The sequence below is a fragment of the Loxodonta africana genome, chromosome 7 (genome assembly GCF_030014295.1).
Source record: "Loxodonta africana isolate mLoxAfr1 chromosome 7, mLoxAfr1.hap2, whole genome shotgun sequence".
Taxonomy (NCBI): domain Eukaryota; kingdom Metazoa; phylum Chordata; class Mammalia; order Proboscidea; family Elephantidae; genus Loxodonta; species Loxodonta africana.
This window is the reverse complement of record NC_087348.1, coordinates 22,135,284-22,144,966: the sequence shown is the minus strand read 5'-3', so window position 1 is coordinate 22,144,966 and position 9,683 is coordinate 22,135,284. Positions and strand designations below refer to the sequence as shown.

Below are 9,683 nucleotides of genomic sequence, written 5' to 3'. Positions count from 1 at the left end.
TGTTCCCCCTGTCTTTTTCTTTCCCCCTTCCTTGAAGATAAAAGACAAGAGTGGATGCTGAAAGGCAAAAGAAATAAACCATGCTAGACAATGTTTTTTTAGACAGTGTTTTGTTGGCCCACTTCCATTTCCCACCCAACTCTGCTTTCATTTATGTCTTGTGTCACTCAACTCTGGTTTTGATTGCTCAGGTTTCCTTGAACTTGGCTTGTGATTGGGTTTGGCCAAGGTAAGACAGTCCATGGGTGATGCAAATGGTTAGTGCATGCAGCTGCTAACTGAAAGTTTGGAGATTAGATCCATCAAGATGTGCATAGAAGAAAGGCCTGGTGATAAACTTCTGAAAACTCAACCATTTAAAACCATTTGAAGCAAGTTCATCTCCGATATTCACGGGATTGCCATGAGGTGGAACTGATAGCAACTTTTTTTTTTTTGCCAGTGGAGACGAAAGAGATGAACATTTGAGAAGAAAAAGAGCAATGCACTTTTTCCTCTGTTCCTTCTCAGCTGTGCTGAAGATCTGCAGTGGCATTTTTTCCTATTAAAGGCCGTATATCTTATCACAGGAAACGCTGGTGGCGTAGTGGTTAAGTCCTACAGCTGCTAACCAAGAGGTCGGCAGTTTAAATCCACCAGGTGCTCCTTGGAAACTCTGTGGGGCAGTTCTACGCTGTCCTATAAGGTCGCTATGAGTCGGAATCTACTTGACGGCAGTGGGTTTGGTTTGGTTTATCTCATCACAGAACTCATCCTCCTTGGCTGCAGTCCTCTCCAAGTTCCTGAATAGGTTCTTCCTCTAGCTTCTTTGGTCAACACTGGTGATACCTTCCCAGCTCCCGTTGATTTCACTATTCCTGTCCACATTTTCTGAACAATCCCTTCATCAGACTCTCTTTAATTGAGTCTGAGTGTGCCACACTGGCTTAAACAAACTCTTTCTGACATGAATATTTCAAAATCTTTCTTGCTATTCTGTAGTTTCTGTTGTCCCATACTCCTATTCCATTCACCTAGCTACCTCACATTTATGTTAAAAGAAGAAATAGAAGGTATCAGATAGGAACATCCTCAAATGCCTGGTAATAAATATGAAAATCTACCTGCATCTACAAAAACATACCTTCATCTTTCCATTCTTATTCTGTCCTTCCGATTACAACAGAGGAACTTGCACTATTTCTGCATATGTTCAAATTTTCAGCTTTCCATTCAGAGCTTTGAATCCCATCAACTGGATTTCTCTGGAAACTTACAGATCTTTTATACTTTACCTTTTGGTTTGGTCAATTGTTACTTTTTTCAGCACTTTATGAGAAAGACAAAGTAGACAATCACTATGCAAACACCATTGCTTTACTTTCAATCTACTTGTGTCCTTGAATCTAAAATTTGTCACCTTTCAGTAATATAAAGTAGGATCTTCAATTTTTTTTTTTTTGTCTAGTCTGACAACCTCTGACTTTTGACTAGATTATTCTGACTGGATTATGTTTATACTTGAAGCCATTTTACTTTTTGTTTTTTATGTAGCTCTTTCTTTTTTCTCTCCATTCCTCCTTTAATCTTTCCTTTTGCAAAGTGTGAATATTTTCTAGTGTAAGTTTTAATAATATTTTTACTATTTCTTGTGTTATTTCTTAGTGTTTATTCTGGGCCTTACAATATAGACCAAAACTTAACAGTGATTCCTTCAGATTTGTACTAACGTAATTCTAATGATAAGAATATGTTACTTCTATGTAGCTCTATTCTCTCTTTCCCCTTTTGGCTATTACTGTTTTACTTTTTGTATTTCTGTGTGTTATAAACTCCAAAATAAATTATTTTAATTCTTACATTGTTTTTTGTTGTTGTTAGGTGCAGCTGAGTTAGTTCTGACTCATAGTAACCCTTGTGCAACAGAACAAAACGTTGCCCATCACTTCTCCATCTTCACAATTGTTGCTATGTTTGAGCCCATTACTTTATGTAGATTTATGCAATAAAAGATAATGAGAAAAGAGGGAAAAAAAAGTATGTATTCGTAATGTTTACTGCATTAACCTTCTTATTTACCATTTCTGGTCCTCTTCATTTGTTCCTCTGGACTGGCACGACCTTCAGGTGTTGTTTCCTTACTCCTACACAGCTTCCTTCCCCCATGCCTGTGTGCTGTTATTGTCAGATATATTTTATTTCTACATTTTGTAGGCCCAAACAGAAATCATATACATATTGTTTTATACAACTGCCTTTTTAAATCAGTTAAGAGAAGAAATGAAAATACGCATTATACAGTCTTTTAGAGTGGTTCAGTGGTAGAATTCTCACCTTTATGAAGGAGACTCAAGTTTGATTCCTGGGCAATGCAACTTGTACACAGCCACCACCCGTCTGTCACTGGAGACTTGTGTGTTGCTTTGATATGAACAGGATTCAGTGGACCTTCCAGACTAAGATCTAGTAGGAAGAAAGGTGATCTGCTTCTAAAAAAAACCCTATGGGTCACAATGGTCTGCTCCACAATAAATAATGGGGATGGTGCTGGACCGGGCAGCATTTTGTTCTGTATACATGGTGTTGTCATGAGTCCTGGATCAACTTAAAGGCAGCTAACAATAACAACACTTCTGATACGAAGCTATCAGCCTATGCCCAGGGGGAAAAATGTAATACGCATTATTATTAAAGGAAAAATCAAGATTAAGAAATTGGAAACAAAAAAATCATCAACAATGGAGCATTTAAAAATACAACTTGTTACTTGTTGCTCTGCTTCTGACATCATTATATGAGCCCACGGTTAGCTGGCAAACTACTACAGGGAACACAGCTATGGCATTACAATCAGCCATAGTTATATCTTTACCATTTGCTCTTTAGCTGTGTGCTTGTTCCTTCTAACTAATGCTCGCCAAATCTACCATTTGTAATGATTCTGTTACACAGTCTTCTTTGTTAACACATGATTTCAACATGATGATTTTATGATGCATGAAATAAAACCAACTTTTCTTTCACTTTTTTTTTATGCTACTTATGTAAGTATTCTGTTCCCATAAAAACAAAATTTCTATTCCCTTAAAAAACAAAATAAAAACCTGTTGCCATCAAGTCGACTTCCACTCACAGAGACCTTACAGGACAGGATAGAACTGCCCCATAGGGTTTCCAAGGAGCACCTGCTGGATTCGTACTGCCGACATTTTGGTTAGCAACCATAGCACTTCACCATTACATCACCAGGATTTCCTCTATTCCCCTACTCCCTCCAAATCACATTTTTTTTTCACCTTGCTTCTTCTCCTGCTAGTATATTAATAAATCTGACATGTCCTCAACAAAATCTCAATGAAACAAAACTATGTTTTATTTATTTATTTTATGTGTTTGTTTATTTGACAATACAGAGTTAAAATTATCATACAAATTCTGGAGGTTGAGGGCTTGCAGCCTGATTCAGAAATTCAGACAAATTTTTGACATAGATCTTAATCAGGTCGATCCCTGGCTTGCAAAGCTTCAAAATTCTGTGGTCAGTATTTATAACCTCCTACATCAGTAACAAAACTGGGCGCTATCATTTTTGGTAAGTTACCGAACACAAACACCTCTAATGTGATGGATGTGGGCAACGTCTTCACAGAAGCATTAAAATACCAAAATTGAAAGAAAATCTCATTGATAGTATGTACACAGTTCCCAGCCAAAGCAGTAAATTGTATTTAAGTTTAGCTACAGTGACTATATTTCTACTTTCTGATGTCACAGGTTCTGTTTGACATACATTCTATACTTGACACATTCTATTTGACATATATCCCATGTTTTCAATAGAGCTATTAATTCATTCTCTATTCCTCTTTTACAGATTAAATATTCTCACATCAACTTGACCACTTTTTGACTTTTTTTTCTAGACACCTGGACAATTTGGGTACTACTACCTTCTTAGCATAACAGTGTTTATTTGTCTCCTCTGAAGCATGTTGACTATAAATTAATATACCGTCATTGGTTTTATAGGACCAGTGTGAATTGAAATGGAATTATTTCTTCAATTAACTAGGGCATTTGTCTTATTTTATAACTAGAAGCATGACTTCCCATAGATAATAGAGCTATGTAAAGTATGGTGTACTTGCTAGTTGACATTTAAGTGAATTCAAAAATTTCTATACATTAATATTAAACCATTTGTACACATTTCTTTTCTGTCTATATATGGGGCTCTGTCTCTTACTAATATAACATTAATGTTTTTGGTTTATTATTTGAATCCATATGATTCTTGAATTCCATTATTTCTTCCAAATTATTTATTTACTTTTTCAGCTTTGTAATGTTCACGTTTTGTAAACCAAGTCTCTATTTGGCCTCACCTAGGAAACCCTGGTGGTGTAGTGGTTAAGAGCTATACCTGCTAACCAAAAAGTCTGCAGTTCCAATCCACCAGGCGCTCCTTGGAAACTCTATGGGGCAGTTCTACTCTGTCCTATAGGATTTCTATGAGTCGGAAGTGACTTGATAGCAATTTTTTTTTTTTTAAATCACTATTGGGAAACCCCGGTGGTGTAGTGGTTAAGTGCTATGGCTGCTAACCAAAAGGTCGGCAGTTCAAATCCACCAGGTGCTTCTTGGAAATCCTAGGAGGCAGGTCTACTTTGTCCTGTAGGGTTGCTATGAGTTGGAATTGACTTGGTGGCAATGGATAATCACTACTGAACATAACGTGCAGAACAAAACCTAGTGGCAATATCTCAAATTCCCTTAATTAACTTTAACAAATTCATTATCCAAAAAAAAAAAAAAAAATTGAGCAAAGGTGAAGTATTTGCAAGTTTGGGAAGGGTGTAACGTCAAATACTTAAGTGAAAACAAGAGAGATCGGGAAAGTAGAAAAATAAAAACAATTAGGATACTATAGCAAAGAGACAAAAAGAGCATTAACTTTATAAAGGAGGGTTTGATAAATATTGTCAAATGTTAAAGAAAGAGGTGAAGAAATCACATTATATATAAAATTATGTTTCTCATTACTTTTTAAAGCAAAATTTCCTTTGAGTTAGAGAAATAAAATTTTTTGAAATTTTTTTCATATAAATAGATTGAACAATAAGCCAGGGAATTTGACTTTTTTTTTTTTTTTTTTTTAAAGTTTTACTACATGTAATTAGAAGTTAGAGAAAGTATCAAAATCTATGTAAAACACATATTCAATGAATTAAAATGGACCCAGCATCAGGAGGTGGTACTAGCTTCCAAAGATGGCAATATCTGTAGACTTTGTAAATGAGATTAATTAGATTGAGGACAGAGCTGAGTTAGACAGCAGAGAACATGGCTCAAAATAAGACATGCTGAAAACCCCAAACATCGGAATAACATTATTGCTTCTCCAACACGTTTTTTCTATCCCTAAGTTTTACAGCGGAAGCCACATAATATTACTGTTTCATTATGCGATGTTTTGATCAATACATAATTTCCTTAAAACACACATTGTAAGTAAACCTTTGATGGCAACCTCCATATCAATTGTGCTTCCTACTTATATTAAGGTGACTTTCAATTGCTCTCTATTAACAATTGAAAGAAGATTTCTATGAAGAAAATCAAGAACCTAATAAAGAATTTGTGTTAGATTCATCCATTGAAGACTCATCTATCTCCTTTAAAAGTCTGTCGTCTATTGGAACCCTTTGTAATAGCTGAGTGGGTTGTCCCTTTTTTTTTTTTTTTTTTTTTGATGTGTGTTTATGTGTGTGTGACTCTGGAAGACAGAAAGGGAAAGAAGGGTTCAGAAAGTTTCAAGAAAAAGGTCAGGGAATGAAAGGAGTGCTGTCATTGGCGCATTCAAATCAGTCAGCAGTGTCCTTAAGAGCCAATTTTTGCATGAAGGCACACTCATTCTTTAACAAATGTAGGTGCGTATAGATAGGGAAAGAGAAATAGAAAGATAAAAGCTTGAAAGTGTAATAAAAGTTGAGTCCTGAAGTTTGATTTAAGCATCCCTTCCATGATGTATATCACTAAATTAAAAAAAAAAGTCCATTATAACTTCAAAGCATTTATGAAATATGTTATAGATAGCTAACAGTTATCTTAACAAGTGGTAAAAAGGAATGCATATGGGAAAACATTGAATAGGTGGACCAAAATATTCTATATGGCTAGTTCTATGTGATATTGTGTCTTTCATCTCTAAATACTTAATCTCCTTTTTTCTACAGCCAAGTGTGCATTATAAATAAGTTCTATTTTAAAAGACCCAGTGACCATATAGACTGATTTTAACATAAACATCCATGCCCCTGTTATTATTTGTCTAATTTATCTTATCTCTAATTAGATACAGATATTTGAGTATTAAAAGAATGTTTTTACTTTGAAAATATTCTAATGAGAACCTGTATGTTTGAATTAGCCCTTGGAAGTTAATCAAAAACTTTATTTTTTTTGGGAAATAACTAAATACTCAATTTAGTTCAGAAAAATTAACCAGGCAGCATCAGAAATGAAGGGGTTCTTTTCCTGGTAGTCACATTCCACAAAGCCTTCTTTACTTCTGAGGCTGTAGATCAGGGGATTCAGCATGGGGATCACTACTGTGTACAACACAGAAGCCACTTCATCCTGTCTCAGGGAGTAACTACACCTGGGATGCAGATAAGTACAGATGGCAGTTGCACAGAACAGAATTATAGCAGTCAAGTGGGAGGCACAAGTTGAGAATGCTTTGCGCCTCCCCTCCCCTGAATGCATACGAAAGATGGAGAAGAGAATGTAGGAGTAGGTAGTAAGGATGACCAGCAGAGTTTCAACCATATTCACACCAGCGAAAGTGGAAAAGATGCTTTCATTCAGGCGTGTGTCAAAAGAAGAGAGCTTAAAAAGAGAGGGGCTGTCACAGAAGAAGTGATGGATGATATTGGAACCACACAATGGTAAGCTGCTTACATAACTTGTGTTAACCATGGAGTTCAGCAATCCTGCTGTAAAGGCCCCAGCTGCCATTTTAAGGCAGACTGTCCTGGACATGATTAAGGAGTAAAGGAGTGGGTTACATATGGCCACATAGCGGTCATAGGCCATTAACCCAAAAAGGATGCATTCAGTTGTTGCCGGGGCAATAAAGAAATACATCTGCAGGAAGCAGCCAGCAAAGGAGATGGTTTTCTTCTCAGACAATAGATCTACCAGCATCTTTGGGGTGATGGTGGACGAGTAGCAAACATCCACAACGGACAAGTTAGCCATGAAGAAATACATGGGTGTGTGAAGTCGAGAGTCCGCCCTGATAAGCAGGATCATCCCCACATTTCCCGGGACTGTGAGTGTGTAAATCACAACAAAGAGCAAAAAGAGGATGATCTGTAGCTCCAGGGTGTCTGCTAATCCCAGCAGGATGGACTCGGTCAGTGAGGTATGATTTTTTCTGGTCATTTGTTACAAAGAGATTTTGTTTAAACTTTGGATCAAGTGTAAATATTTCCCTCTCCAAAAGCTTACAGGAAGAAGTTGAAATGTCAATAAGGATATTTACATATGGAAAAAAAAAATAAAAACCTAGGATAACATGGAATAGTAAATGAAATGACTGAAGTAAGAGGAAAAATAAGTACTACTGGAAAATGTATTTTGTTTTAACAAAGGATTTTCTGTTTTGAAACTGGGTTGGAGGAATTTTAAATCACTTATCTAAGTCCACAGACTCCAGTTCAGCTTCTGCAAATGTAACATTGGTTGTTCTCTTCTTTGTATGCCAGCCCACATTAAAATGTAAAGGATAGAAATATTCTTGCTGAAGTTTCTTTGGTTCTTTTTACGGTTATGTGGATTTAACTCAAAGATAATGTTTTCTCTCCCTTAAAACCACTATGATCATCTCTCCAAAATTCATACATTCCCCCCTAGAAATAGCCTTTGTATAACCCTAAGTAGGAAAAATTTTGACAATTAAATCTGAGAGATACTTTGACACCCATTATACATTTAAGAATAATTTTGTACAGTGAGCCAAATGGTTGTTCTTGTTACGAGGATGACACATATACCAAATTAATGTCGTTTAATAGCAGATAGGGTATTTCTGCACCCCAGTGAACAACAGTATGAAATCCTTAGAATGTCCTTCCCAGAGAGTATCTTACCTGTGTAGTCTATCAATTTCATTAATATTAAGGTTCTCATTTGGAGGTTAAAAAAGAAAAATTTAATTCTTTTTTAAATGCAGTGTAAAGATGAATTACCTTCCTGTGAATTTTGAGATACCTTCTGAGTAAATACATGTTAAGGTACTTTTATTTTGTTTTCCTTCAAGAGGATTGAGGAGCTATGGGGATTAGATGTAGGTATTAATTGTGAAGTCAATTCTCTAAAGACAGAAAGCTTAATCTCAAAAGGAAATACAATATGACACTGAACACATGTATATGTACTTCAAAGCTGTTGGAATCAGACCTGTGGAGCTGGCGTCATAGTGTGGCTTCTGCTCTCCGGGCTATATTAAAGTTCTTCACCAAAGGCAGATAATTCAATTTTTAATTGACTGTTTACATTTCTTCTTTCTTGGTATTTTTAGCTTATTCCAAAGGAATAGATAGAGCACTACCAAATTTGTATTTTTCTTTAGTCTGTGTGTGTACATCTGGGTAAATTTAACCTACAATTCAGCTCTGCTCCCCAGTGAAATTAAGGAGAAAGGGAAACTACCTAGTATTCTTTGTGACCATCTTCAAAGAAATACTCTTGCCTGAGCAGATAGGAAACTAGATAACCATACCAAATTTATTTTTATGATTTCAACTCTTTTTTTCTTGGTTGTTTGCAATTACTGTCAGTGACTATCATTCTATAAGGGGTGAAACAATAGTATTTCTAGACCAAATTCACAAGCGAAAAAAGATGTGATAAACCTCATTGGATGTCCATACGCAAGGAAAATCTATTTGCATAAAACTTTGTCAGACTTGGAGGAATATCTTTTTTTTTATTATTATTACTATTATTTATTGTGCTTTAAGTGAAAGTTTACAAATCAAGTCAGCCTCATACAAAAACTTACACACACCTTGATATGTACTCCTAACTGCTTTCGGCCTAATAAGACAGCACACTCCTCTCCACCCTGTGTTCCCCATGTCCTTTCAACCACCTTCTGTCCCCCTCTGCTTTTGCATCTCACCTGGGGAAAGAAGTTGCCCACATCGTCTCATGCATCTACTTAAGCCAAGAAGCTCAGTCCTCAACAGTATCATTTTCTGTCTTATAGTCTAGTCCAATCCCTGTCTGAAAAGTTGGCTTTGGGAATGGTTCCAATCTTGGGCTAACAAAGGGTCCAGAGACCATGACCTCTGGGGTTCCTCTAGTCTCAGTCAGACCATTAAGTCTTGTCTTTTTATGAGAATTTAAAATCTACATCCCTCTGTTCTCCTGCACCATCAGGGATTCTCTGTTGTGTTCCCTGTCAGGGCAGTCATTGTTGGTAGCCAGGTACCATCTAGTTATTCTAGTCTCAGGCTCATGTATTCTCTGGCTCTTTCTGTCTCTTGTGCTCATCTTTCCCTTATGTCTTTGGTGTTCTTCATTCTTGGAGGACACCTTAAGGGATCATTTTACCAGCAAGGGTATAATGTTCACAGGTACAAACTTTACTGTTCTGCTACCTATATCTCCTCTGATAATGTGGGAAATATAGA

General features: G+C 36.4%; 1 pseudogene; it reads right to left on the bottom strand.

Moving 5' to 3' along the window:
• Positions 1-5,746: 5,746 nt before the first annotated feature.
• On the bottom strand, positions 5,747-9,415 carry LOC100673059 (olfactory receptor 5F1-like; annotated as a pseudogene).
• Between the last annotated feature and the right edge of the window lie 268 nt (positions 9,416-9,683).